Source organism: Elgaria multicarinata, chromosome 7 (genome assembly GCF_023053635.1).
Source record: "Elgaria multicarinata webbii isolate HBS135686 ecotype San Diego chromosome 7, rElgMul1.1.pri, whole genome shotgun sequence".
Lineage (NCBI taxonomy): Eukaryota > Metazoa > Chordata > Lepidosauria > Squamata > Anguidae > Elgaria > Elgaria multicarinata.
The window spans coordinates 4,486,971-4,501,186 of NC_086177.1; the positions used below are offsets into that span (position 1 = coordinate 4,486,971).

The 14,216-nt window shown below is 44.9% G+C and overlaps 1 protein-coding gene across 1 annotated transcript in view; it reads left to right on the forward strand.

Moving 5' to 3' along the window:
• NRG2 (neuregulin 2) overlaps positions 1–14,216 on the forward strand; it is a 188,342-nt gene that overhangs the window by 66,579 nt on the left and 107,547 nt on the right. The gene's annotated exons all lie outside the window — the stretch shown is intronic.

A 14,216-nucleotide genomic window follows, 5' to 3' on the forward strand; every position in this document is an offset into this window, starting at 1 on the left:
AAAGGTGCATTTTCACTTTAAAACAGGGCTTGTGGGGTGGGGGGCACTGGGAGCATACACTTTGCTTTAATGCAAATTTGCACTCCCTTGGGACTTCCAGGAATGCGATTTTGGATTAAAACAAGGTGTGTGCTCCCCACATGCCTTGTTTTAAAGTGAAAACGTGGCTTTCTTTTTGCTTCTGCCAAAGTCAACAACAGTGTGCGTGTGTGTAGCCCCCAGTGTGTTCCAGCATTCAGAAATTGGCTCCCAGACACTCTGAGGTTGCCCACCCTGGTATAGTGGAGGCAGTGGGAGCCTGAGCAGGTAGCAAGAAGCAAACACTCAGGCACTGTTTAATAACTTAATAGGTCAAGAATTAGAACCTGGGAACAAGAATGGTCAGAGGTCTTTCAGAACCCTGGACAGGTCCTAAAGAGATGACTTGTGCCACCAAGTGCTAGGTGCTGCTGACTGAATCCTTCTATAGTCTGACCTTTCCTCCCAGGCTCCGCCCATTTCTGCTGGAGAATAGAGTCCTTAAATACCTATCCCTGCACAGAAATACAGGCGGATGAGATTGGGAGCCCCGTCGAGAGCGTCTGGATTAAAATAAATGGGGCTAGGAATAAAAAGAATATGATAATCGGAGTCTACTACCGACCACCCAATCAAGGAGAAGACGAGGACGAAACTTTTGAGAAACAAATTACCAGTGTTTCAAGGAAGTGTGATGTAGTAGTGATGGGGGACTTCAATTACCCTGATATCTGTTGGGAGACCATTACTGCCAAAAGCGGCCCTTCCAAGAAATTCCTGACATGTATGGGTGATAACTTTCTCCTACAGAAAGTGGTGGAAGGAACTAGAGGATCGGCAATCCTTGACTTGTTATTGACCAATAGGGATGACTTAGTGGATAAAGTGGCAGTTACGGGAACTCTGGGGGAAAGTGACCACGTCATACTTGAATTCTTGATTATGAAGGAGACAAAAGTTGAGCGCAGCCATACACGTACTCTGGATTTTAGGAAAGCTGATTTTAATAAACTCAGAACTATAATAAGTAAGGTCCCGTGGCAAGGGAGCCTAAAGAGAAAAGGAGTGCAGGATGGGTGGGAGTATCTAAAAAATGAAATTTTAAAGGCACAGTTACAAACAATTCCAACAAGGAGAAAAGATAGAAGACAACAGAGGAAACCAATGTGGCTCCACAAAAAGCTTATTGATGAACTGAAAACAAAAAGGGATACATATAGGAAGTGGAAGGAAGGCCAGGCTACAAAAGAAGAGTACAGACAAGTGGCGCAGAAGTGCCGAAATGGCGTCAGGAAGGCTAAAGCTGTGAATGAGCTGAGATTAGCGAGGGATGCTAAAAGCAATAAAAAGGCTTTCTTCAGATACGTGAGTAGTAAAAGACAGAGGAAAGAAATGGTGGTTCAACTGCTTAATGAGGATGGCAAATTGATAACAGATGACAAAGAAAAGGCTGAAGTGCTCAATTCCTACTTTGCCTCGGTCTTCTCCCAAAAGCGGGTCTATGACCCCCCTGGAAAAAGTGAAGCAGAAGTTGAGGGGGCAGGATTGCAGTTTGAGATTGATAAACAAATGGTCAAAGAACACCTAATTTCCTTGAATGAGTTCAAATCTCCAGGGCCCGATGAACTGCATCCAAGAGTAATGAAGGAGCTAGCGGAAGAACTCTCAGAACCTTTGTCTATTATCTTTGCAAAATCATGGAAGACGGGTGAGGTGCCGGATGACTGGAGAAGGGCTAACGTTGTCCCTATCTTCAAAAAGGGCAAAAAGGAGGAACCTGGGAACTACAGACCAGTCAGTCTGACATCCATCCCTGGGAAAATTCTGGAGCAGATTATAAAGAAGTCAATCTGTAAACACCTTGAAATCAATGCAGTGATTACTAGAAGCCAACATGGATTTATCAGGAACAAATCCTGTCAGACTAATTTGATCTCATTTTTTGATAGGATAACCTCCCTTGTGGACTGTGGGAATGCTGTGGACATCATATATCTTGACTTCAGCAAAGCTTTTGACAAAGTACCACATGACATTCTGATTAACAAACTAGCTAAAAGTGGGCTAGATGGAACAACTATTAGGTGGATCCACAGTTGGCTACAGAATCGGACTCAAAGAGTACTTATCAATGGAACCTTCTCAAACTGGGGAGAGGCAACGAGTGGGGTGCCGCAGGGCTCAGTCCTGGGCCCAGTACTCTTCAACATTTTTATTAATGATTTGGACGAGGAGGTGCAGGGAACGCTGATCAAATTTGCAGATGACACCAAATTGGGTGGGATAGCTAATACCCTGGAAGACAGAAACAAACTTCAAAGTGATCTTGATAGGCTGGAGTGCTGGGCTGAAAACAACAGAATGAAATTTAATAGGGATAAATGCCAAGTTCTACATTTAGGGAATAGAAACCAAATGCACAGTTACAAGATGGGGGACACTTGGCTCAGCAATACTACAAACGAGAAAGATCTTGGAATTGTTGTAGATCACAAGCTGAATATGAGCCAACAGTGCGATATGGCTGCAAGAAAGGCAAATGCTATTTTGGGCTGCATTAATAGAAGTATAGCTTCCAAATCACGTGAGGTACTGGTTCCTCTCTATTCGGCCCTGGTTAGGCCTCATCTAGAGTATTGCGTCCAGTTCTGGGCTCCACAATTCAAGAAGGACGCAGACAAGCTGGAGCGTGTTCAGAAGAGGGCAACCAGGATGATCAGAGGTCTAGAAACAAAGCCCTATGAAGAGAGACTGAAAGAACTGGGCATGTTTAGCCTGGAGAAGAGAAGATTGAGGGGAGACATGATAGCAGTCTTCAAATACTTAAAAGGTTGTCACACAGAGGAGGGCCAGGATCTCTTCTCGATCCTCCCAGAGTGCAGGACACGGAATAACGGGCTCAAGTTAAAGGAAGCCAGATTCCGGCTGGACATCAGGAAAAACTTCCTGACTGTTAGAGCAGTGCGACAATGGAATCCGCTACCTAGGGAGGTTGTGGGCTCTCCCACACTAGAGGCATTCAAGAGGCAGCTGGACAGCCATCTGTCAGGGATGCTTTAGGGTGGATTCCTGCATTGAGCAGGGGGTTGGACTCGATGGCCTTGTAGGCCCCTTCCAACTCTGCTATTCTATGATTCTATGATTCTATGATTCTAAGGGGCAGCTTTCTGGCCTTTAGCCTTTCGGTAAACTCCTGGGCATACTGCCTATGGTTGAGCACAGACTCCAGGGCATGCTGGTGAGGTTTGGCTCTGGGGCTGCAGTCACTGGTTTGGGAGTCTTGGGTTCAGAAAGTCACTGGCTGCTGAACCCAGGGTTCATAGTGCCAGGGTCCAGATCCAGGGCCACTGTTAAATGTGTTTCTGGCTTCCCTTGCTGATTCCAGGACCCCCTCTCTTTCCAAGTCACCACTGGAAGTCTGGTTGTGAGATCAGCTGCCAATTGTAGCACATGGAGGTGCAAAGCTGGGTGCAGGAGCATTCCTCGACTGCAAGCCTGATTCGACAGGAGGGAGATATGATGCTGTCTTAGAACAAGTGATCATTTGGACCACACTTTCAGCTTGTTAAGATTTCATTTTTTTCATCCTCATCCAGACTGTAGTAGCATTCAACTCTTGGTTTAAGGGTTTGGTTCCTCCTCCTAGGTTGGACGAAAAACCAAAATAGAGCTGAGTGTTACCACTATTTTACACGTGGGTTGATAATTGTCTTTTTTGCCTGCTTTATGTTGCCTTTCATTTAGGTGTTTAATAAGAAATAAATATTAACTGAAACTCATCCATGTAGTTTCAATGTGAGATTGTGCCACAGACATTCCTGGCTTCGATCTGAAATCAATAGAAGTGTCAGGGTTTGTTTTCTCCTTTCCTAACATCAGCTTTAAAGAGTATGACAAGTGAATCCACTGTCTGGCAACTCTGTAGAAAATAATGATTCAGTTAAAGCCTCCAGTAGCCCATATTCAAGCTGGTGGTATAGCTGTTGATGTTATATGACTACCTGACATGATGAAGCACTGAGAGAACACATTAAACATCCTGTACCTTTTGGGAAATTTGCATGAAAATTCATGAATGAAAGCTTATGTAACAATGTGTGTGTGCCAATAGAATCACAGCCCCTCCCTCCACTACCAGTACAAGTCTTTGCCGTGCAGCGTAAGTTTATTTCTAGACTACCTTATTCCCACAAGATTCACAGTGGATTATTGATATCACAGTAAGGAGGGGCGGGTTATATGCTTGCTTGTACCCCCTGAGTTCCCTCCAATATTTGGCCCCTATTTGTGCAATGTTTATTACATTATTACTTGTAAGAAAACAAGTAACGTAGGAAACATTAAAATTACATGATAATGTCACCATGATGTAATGGGGGAAATGGGAGCTGGTTTCATTCTCCCTACCACCACCTCTCGGTGCAGGCAGGTGACATTCTTCTATAGCACTGTGCTGAGAACTGGAGAGCTGGTTTTGGTCAACACAATCCCAGTTCCCAAACTCACGTAGAAACTGTCTGCTTCTCTGCACTGCCCTGACAAGTGACCTAACCCTGCCTTAAAACATGCCCAACACATCCTGGCCTGCCCAAATAACTTGGAATTTGGAAAAAGGGAAACAGAGCCCTAAAAGCATATTCAGGTCCAAATGAAGCATAATTTACATCTAATGGGACTGCCTGTTAATTTTTTTTATTTTTTTTTTTATATAATTTTTATTCATTTTCAACACTATATAAACATAGATAAACATTACCAAATATAACTAAAACAACACAATAAGAAAAAAAAATAACATCAAACATCTGTTACATACATCTTGAATAAATGTTGAGTACAATATCAAAAGCTATTACATATACCTTATCAAACTATAACATCTTCGCTCTTAACATAAAAGTGCACCCCCCCACCTCGGGATCATTCTTGAGTCCAAAATCTAATCGTTTCTTCTGCTGGTGGTTTCCCACTTCCCTTAGTAAACACAAACACTAGGAACTGTTTCCAAATTCCTTCGAACTCATTTATTTTAGTTATGCCTTTTCTCCACTTAATGTTACATGTCAATTTATCATTGATGGCTATATCCCATACTTCTTTATACCATTCTTCAATAGAATATTCCCCTTGGATCTTCCAGTTCCTAGCTACCATCAACCGTGCTGCTACCAACAAACTCGATATCAGCTCTATAGTTCCTTTTCCACACTTTATCTCTTCAAATAGTGACAGCAATGCTATTTTTGGTGTTTGTTCTATTTTCATTCCCACTATTTCTTCAATTTCTGAAAACACCATCTTCCGGGACTGCCTGTTAATTTCTCATGCCACCCACACATAAATAGCTGGAAGGAGCATTTGGTCACATAACCACTAAGTTTGCAAAGGCCAGTTCTCATGTAGGAACATGCAGAGGAATTTGCAAGAGGAAATTAGGCAACGAGGGATGAAAATCACCTTTGTTTTTCCTGCTGCTGCTGAAGTCTGCCCTGCACTTCTGTTCCACACCCTACCCAAGTGTCCACTGTGTGTGCAGCTATAGTGAATGAATTAGTGAGAAGAGAGAGGAAGCACCTGAACTAAAATTTCAAAATACAGTGATGTGAAATGATGAAATTATTTATCACACCTTGATTAAAATCTGGTAGATCACATCCTTGCAGAAGTGCTGGCTAAACTTCTGGAGGCTTATTTTAGCATTTACAGGATACAGTCTGAAGCACCACAGAACCCTACAAAACCAGAGACCATTGTAGGACACAAACAATGAACTCATGGGTACTTCACATGCGTAATCTAACAACTTCATAAAGAGGCCTCTAATTCTTGGAAGGTTTCTTCTGTCCACAGCCTTTGTTTCGTTATGGCAGACTATTTCTACACCATAGTCAATCTGTGTGATGAACCAACAGACACCAAACAGCTCTCTGCTTAGAGGCTCTCTGCCAGGGCCTTTCTTGAACTTGGTCCACAAAGCGATGTGAAGAAAGCCTTGGAAGCTTGATCCTGAAAAGACAGAGTTCCTGTTGGTGGTGGATCATTTGCTGGGGAGATGGTGATCAACCTATTCTAGACCAGGTTGCACGCCCCCTAAAGGATCAGGTTTGGAGTCTGGAGTGCTGACATCTAGTTTTGTCACTGGAGGTGAAGTGGTATCTCAGGCATGGAGCCCCTTTGGCCGGCTGAGACTTGTGCCTCAGCTAAAGGCTGTCCTGGGCAGAGTTAGCTTGGTCACCGTGATGCCCTGAAAATGTCCAGATTCGATGACTGCAATGTGTTGTACGTAAGGCTGCCTTTGAAAACCGCTTGGAAACCACAGTATAGTTCACCTCACAGCTGCTGGCCTAATGGCCAATGGGAACTTATCCCACCAGTTCTAAAACAAGTGCACTTGTGGCGGTGACTGTGTCTCGGAGATCTCTGAGTGCACTGCCTCCTGCTTGCTTTCAAAGCCCCACACAGTTTGAGATCCAGTGCCTGAAGGGTTGCCTTCATATGCTTGCTGCATATGGAGACCCTTCTTTGGAGACCCTATGAGGTCAGATGGGCGGCTACCAGGGAGAGAGAGCCTCTTTGGCTGTGGGAGCCTGCCTTAGGAATGGTTTCTCAATACCAGTGTTTTTGTCCTTTTGGCACCAGGCAAAGGTCCAACCACCCTGTTGAATTAGTTTTATTCTGCTACTGTTATTTCTGTACTGCAATTTTTTCATTGTTTATATGTAATATGATTGTCTGTTTTCTGATTTGTTAGCTGCCATGGCAGTGGTAATGCTGAAGGGTGGGCAAACCATTTCAGATGAATTTCCAGTGTGGGACGGGAGTGGAGGCAAAATCAGCAAGAATGCTGAGGAGCAATCAACGGAGCCTTTGCATGGTTGGGGAGGCCCTTGACCTAGAACCAATTGTGTGCTGCTGAGTGAAGAGAAACAGCAGTGCCTTGGCAGTGAGACACTTGAGCTGTAGCCAAAGGGCTGGATACCAGGTTGTCTATCTGCTGCATGGAGCTTTCATAAGGAAGAAGTCTGAAAAAAAGGGATGACCCTTGAAACATGCTTTTTTCTTTTTCTTTTTAGTTTTCCAAGCCCTTTGCATAGATTATCTCAGCAATCCTTACAAAAACCCTATAAGATGGATGAATATTATTATTTGGGCCCCTGAGACAATAATGGTTTGCCTATGGCCACCACGCCATGCAATCCTATGTCTGTCTCCTCATAACTAAATCACATTGCATTCAATGAGTCTTATTCGCAAGTATATGTGTATAGGATTGCAGCATAATTGAATTTGTGGCTGAGCAATAATTGAACTGGGGACTGTCCGGCTCCCACATCGGACACATGCTACACCCATTTTTGGAAGGAGGGGCTAGCAGTTGCCTTGTATTGGCTCTGGGTTGATGCAGCTCACTGCTAAAGGCACAGTCAGCCTCTGTCTTCTGTACTGACTGCCTTTGATGACATGGCAGAACCTTCTGCATCATTTATGGCCTGATGTGCTTGCAGCAGTTTCAGGGCAGGATGAGAACTATGCTTCGATTCCTTTGTAAACCTTGTAGCCTTGATGGTTGTTTAGTGACTAGAAATCTCAAAGCAAGCGTGCATTGCTCTATTTTCACGAAAACAGCATTTTGATGTGGAGATTTTATGTGATAGAATGAAAAGTATGTGGATGCAGATATAGCAGAACACATCTGTTTGAAATTTACATTTCTAACTAATAATGGAGAGGATGTATGAATCCCCAATTTTTGGAACCTCCCACTTTTGGAATTTCCATCACACAACACAAATGTGGTATTTTTTCTTTTCAAATGTTTGAAGATATGCATTGTAATATCTTACAGTATCACCAGTCTGCAGACATAGTGACACCTGGCAGTTGTTAGCAATTTGGGAATTAGTTATCCACCAGGGAATGGAAGGGAGGAGGAGCAAATGCACATTTAATTTTTCCAGTCCTCAGTAGAAGATTTCCACAATTCCATGCACCATCAACAATCTGTGGGCAAGGTAAAGCCAATGTTAAGTGTTTTTAAAGTCCCACTGTTTCCAGTGACAGAATTATGTATGTGAATAGATCTCTCCAATTGAAATAAATGGATTTAAAAGTGGTCGGGTTTGGCTGAATCATTGTGCATCATGAATCTTGTATGATGCATGAGATATTTCCCCTCACTAGTCAAACGTGGTTTTCTTAAACCTTTTGAGATTGTATTATTGACGTTCTAATCTAATATAAGCTGGCCAAGATTCTTTCTTTCTTTCTTTCTTTCTTTCTTTCTTTCTTTCTTCTGTCTTCCCCCTTGCCAATAAATAAATAAATAAATAAATAACCCTACCATCACATTAAACAGCGATGTGGCTGTTCACAGAAGCCCAGCCCCATTCCTGGACCAGAATGACCATGGGAACAAGGTTACATGATGATGCCATGACATCTTTCCCAGGAACCTTCTGGGGAGGGGGGAAAGGTGGCTGCTGTCATGGGTGGTCCATGTAACATCATTCCCATGGACATTCTGGCCCAGGGACACATCAAGACTGAAGAGCCAAGCCAGGGCTGGCTCTACCATCAGGCTGAGTGAGTCAGCTGCCTCAGGTGGGACATGTGAGTGTTGCAAGCTAATGTGGGATGCCAAACCACTGGAGTCTCATTTCTTACCGGCTGCATCCTTAGATATTCTCCCCCTTGAAAACTCACTTGCCTGGCTGCTATAAGCCAACCTGGGATATAGTAGCTGGCTGTGCAAATGCTGAGGCACGCCCCACTCCTGCCAGCCTGTTTGCTCCGTGCTTTAGCTGAGGAGTAAGAGCTGCACTGTCTCGGCAGAGGGAAATGTGTACATCATTCGCTAAAGCCTTGATACCAACAATAGCCTGTTGGTTGCCATGCAGCCACCCGCTTCAAGCAGCACCGTAACCTGGGAACAGAGGAAGGCACAAACTAGGATCTGAATGTGGCAGCAAGACTTTTTAAAGTGGCGAAGGCTTGGGTAGGCTGACATTTGGGTTCTGCTCAGGCAACCAGTATCTTGGACTAGCATTAGCCAAGCTGTCGCCTAAATCAATGGCAAGACGTTGTACCCGAAGGTTAATCAGGGAGACGTTTCCTCTTTAAATGTGCTGAAAAAAGCTGGGCCAAAAGAATGGGCCTGTTCAGAAAACACCTCAAAACCTGTTGGTTAGTTAAGCAGCAGGGTTTAAGGGGACTGAAGTGTTGTCTGAACAGGCCCATTGTCTTCTAAATGTTTCATTTTTAAATGATAATTCTGTTTGTCTGTGCAGGAAATTACCTATATGTGCACCCCTGAACCCTCTGAACACTCTCACCTCCAAGATCAACAAGTCAGGTGCAGGATTGCCATTTTCTAGTTGGGGGGGGGGGAAACCATTTAGTTATTGGTTTGAAATTTGTAATAAAATTGAAACTTTAGCTACATCTAAGGGGCTATGGGTGAACGATAAGTTCAGCTTCAAGGAAGTACTAGTCCTGCAAACAGGTGTAAATTGATCCCCAGAAAACTTATTTATAAATCTGACCCCACCGTATCACTGCTGTAGGGTGGTGGTGGAGGAGGCAGCAAAGGCTTTGCAGTGGCCATTCAGCTCACCGGGCTCATCCCCTGGCTTCCGGTGACCAATCAGAGGTCATATTCTGCCCAGGAATGCCCCCCCCTCAGTGTGAGACCAGAGGAAGGTCAGATGGTGCAAGAGCTGTAGTGACCTCGCTCTTGTGGGGAAAGCCCCATGGTGTACCCCAATTGCTGGCTAGCAAGGTCTGGCAGTCTGGCCTGCTGTCTCCAGCCAAAGACCTTGCATTAACAGAAGGTCCTCCTGGGGGACACCTACACAGAGCTTTTACTCCAGTTCTACTCCACCCTCCAAGTCAACTGGGTCAGATGACGCATGCCCCTTGCTATAGCTAGCACAGCATTTCTTGCCCTAAATCTCTCCCCCAAACTCACTTTGTGAAGGATTTTCTGGTGGAAGCAGGTGCTGATTGGCCAAAGGGAAAGTTGTGTGGGGCAGGGGCAGAGTGAGAACAGAGGGCTAAACGTGGCTACTCAGAAGTAACTCATTGCACTTTGTCGAGTACAGGAGTGGGGAGGGAGTCAGCCCTGCTGCTTTGAAACTGCACTATGGACTCAATTGCTGCATTTCCCCTCATTACTGCTGCACTATTTTGCAGTTGTGTAGCTGTGCACTTTCTATATGGGGTGCTTCAGGCTTTGCTACTTCACCCAGGCTTAGGGGCGCAGCCACCACCATGGAGAGAGAGAGAGAGAGGGTGGTGAGGGTGGATGTTTGCATGTCTACTCAGAAGTAACTCCTCTATTTCACTCTATAAGGATGCAAGTGAGGGGGGAGGCCTACTGATTCAAAGCTTTACAACTACGAAGGAGCATGCAGAGGTATCCTTTCACTGCTGTGGAGTTGAGCAGAAGTGGGAAAAATTTTTTACAGAGCCCCATCATTAGTCTCTATTTGTTGCGCATTGTGGCCATGTAACTGATCCCGCGAGTGGAGCAAGATATTCCACGTTCAATCCTGTCCATGTATCGCCATGGTTGTTGCTTTGCAACTGTGATGCTGCAGGTTTTTGAGGGGATCAGCAGTGAAAATGGTGCCGTGTAGATGGCCCCCTGCTCTCAAGTCAGAGAATAACCTGTTTCAGGGAATAACTATTTCATCAGCTTCACTGTAGTATCGTGTGTATATTCTGTGTATTCTACATATATTGTGCACACATTTTGCCATCTTGATTCCCTCCTCTGCCATTTTTAAATAAATTAGCTCTGTACACACCACCAGCAGAATAGGGTAACGAGGTGGTAAAGGTGTCAAAGAGGACTGTACCACTCAAAATTGCAGTTTGCATTTTTAAAATGTTCCCACATGTAAAGAACAACAGCAGCAGCAGCAACAACAGAAACACTACATTGTGGCAGCCTCACCAAGGCTGTGACTTGATGGCGGCATATAGGCACCGTAAGCCCTCAACTCTCCCCCCCCCCCCGGGCCAGTGCCAGACTATTTTGTGCCCTAGGCAAGGTGAGCTACTTTCACACACACCCCAAAAATGCCAACTTTGATTTTTAAGAACACATGTTTCCTGGAAAAAATAAGAAGCACAAAACTTGAAACTGCTACATTTATTTTAAAGCGCAAGAAATACGTCATGCCAATTATAGCAAACAAATTGGAAAGGAACGTTTATGGGTGTAAAATGCATTATTTAATAGGAATATCAGCTCCAAATCATCCCCCCCAACTCACACGCACGCGCGCACACACACTCCGCATCACTCACTCCAAACAAACACGCATGAACACATGCATTCACTCAAAGACCCCATGATGCACCCCATTCACCCATACATTCTCTCTCTCTTTCTTCCGGGCGCGTTCTGGAAGTCCAAACATGGAGCCGCCCCACCCCCACCCCAGTGTCCCTGGCCTCGCTTCGGCTGGGCAGGAGCGGGGCGCCATCTCGCCCGCCCAGGCCCAGCTGAATCCTCGGGCCGGGCCGGCTCACAGCCAACACGCGTGAGTGCTGCGCTGTGCCTGGCGCCCTTCTTAGCTTGGCACTCTAGGCGGCCGCCTGAGTGGCCTCATGGGTAGCACCAGCCCTGATCCCCCCTCATTTGTGCTCTTTTGCATTGTCCCAACGGCAAGGAGCACAAATGCGGGTTTTGAAACTTCACCAGGGGAGGAGGAGGAGGGGCTGTCGCTGCCCCATATGCCCTGTTCCTCCCCCCCCCCCCGGTTTTTCCCCTTTTCCCTGGGCAGGTTCTGGGACGGATCGAGTCCAGTGGTTGTTGCATTGAGGAAGGGTGACCATATGAAAAAGAGGACAGGGCTCTTGCATCTTTAACAGTTGCATCGAAAAGGGAATTTCAGCAAGTGTCATTTGTATATATGGAGAACCTGGTGAAATTCCCTCTTCATCACAACAGTTAAAGCTGCACGAGCCCTGACCTCTTTTAAATCTGGTCACTCTAGTATAGCTCCTGCACCTTTAACTGTTGTGATGAAGAGGGAATTTCACCATGTTCCCTATATATACAAAGGACACCTGCTGAAATGCGCTTTTCTATGCAACTGTTAAAGACACAGGAGCCCTGTCCTCCTTTCCATGTAGTCACCCTAATTGAGGGGAATACCCCACACTCACTGCTGAAGAGAAAGCAGTCACAGAGGGGGAAGATGGGCGGCCGCTCTCGCTCTCTCTTCCACAGCAGCGCTGCTACCAGCCGCCATGTTGCGGTTGGTGCCCTTAACTTTGGTGAGATTTGCAGTGCAGCGGGTGTAAAGAGTGGGCACTGATAGAGGACGCGCAGAGACATTCCAGCCCCCTTCTTCCTGTCTGGTGATGGTGACCAATCAGGTCATTGGCCGGGACACGCCTCCGGTGCAAAGCCAGAGGATGGCGACAGATGGCAGATGTGCGTCTGCACCTTGCTCGCATGAAAAAGTTGGGGGTCAGTCCCTGAGTTTTTTAAACCAGAGCTTCGGGGGGCGGGAGTGCCCTGGGATGGCTCCGCAATGGCTTCTGCATCATATAAATGACTTAGTGCCACTTTTAACCCATCCCGGGTCTTTCCCCTCATCCGGACAAACCCCAAGACATCAATTTAGGATTTTAAAACTGCAAAAATACCACCTATGAGTAAATTACAAACCAAAAAAGAAAGTTTGTGATTGAAGATTTCTTCTCTTTCAATTTTACAGAATGCTAAAAGACAGGATTCTAAAGAGGAGGCGCTCTTGGAGGAACACATGCTCATTGGCTGAAACTGTGACAACCCTCCTCTTAAGAGTTAAATGCTTGTAAATGGAATCCCCCCCCCAAATAAATGCTGGTGCATCCCTGAATAGATGAGCAGCAAAGTTTTCTTTCAGTCAAGCTTTGCTCAGAAAAAAAGGGCAACCCCGATCTGCACAGGTCATCTAGTCCAGTTAGCCTAGGAGCTAGTATGAGTTTCAAAATACAGTTTTAAAGGCATAGATTTAATGCTTTTGTTATACATCACCCCCTGCCCCACAACAAGAATGGAAATATGTCTGTTAGAAAGCCAGAAGAGTTGTACCAAGAACCATCCAGATCTGTGGAGTTTGTACTGCTGTTGCATCTTCTTTTCAGGCAAGCCAGATTTTCCACAGTCTGAGGAAAGGTGAAAGAAACACACAGGCAGGTGGCAATGCAATAACAATATCACGAGGATATCCCATATAAATGAGGCATCTCATCCAATGCATGAGCAATAAAACTATTCAGTGCAATATATATATATATATATATATATATATATATATATATATGGGGTGTGTGCGCATGCACACACACATACTGTATAAATATACATAGAGGAAGAGACTAGCAGGAATACCTTGAAAATATTTTAAAGGGTTTAAATCTTCAAGCCAAATTTGTTGCTATGGTTTGGGTGCTACACTTTATGGTCGCACAATAAAATTCCACTACTTCTATTGCTACTAGTAGTTCTATAGTTTGGCCAAGCTTGATATAGAACCTGGGAGGAGAGCCAGTCATTTACAAACATTTGGACTAGATTACAGCTTCTTGGTTGTGACCTGCTTTTTGCACTGGTGTAGTCGGGCAACAACATGCTGAAATACAACTTCAGAGACCACAATTGTGCACTCGCTGACCTTGGTATGGAATGCAGAATACAGAGCATGGAATTTATAAGATTTGTGTTTCAGTTCTTTCCTGTACCTCATATTCCTTGGGTGACATTTGGAAAGTCGGTGCGAGCCTGATCCTTAAAAGTGTCTCACTAATACTTCTGTACCTTCATTACCTAATTTAGAAACTGTGGAATCTAATATTTCTGTGCTTCCTGGGACACTGTGAACATTAGCTGAAGCATTCCAAATGATTTGTTATTGCAAGGAAGGATGAAGAGCAAACTATAACGGAAAACGATCTGATTGAGGAATAATCCTCATAGTGTTGGCACGCGCCCCTGGTTCCCCTGGCATCTTGTGCAGGTTTGTCTCTCCTTCCCAGACACACACACACACACACACACCAACATCACGAAGTCAGACTCCAGAAGGTCTCTTGGAGCACAGTCCCCACCTTCATTGGATCCTGCTGCCATTCCGGCATGTTTTATTACAGCTGGGGGATATGTATGGAAATAGTTAAAAACCACACTTATCCACCCA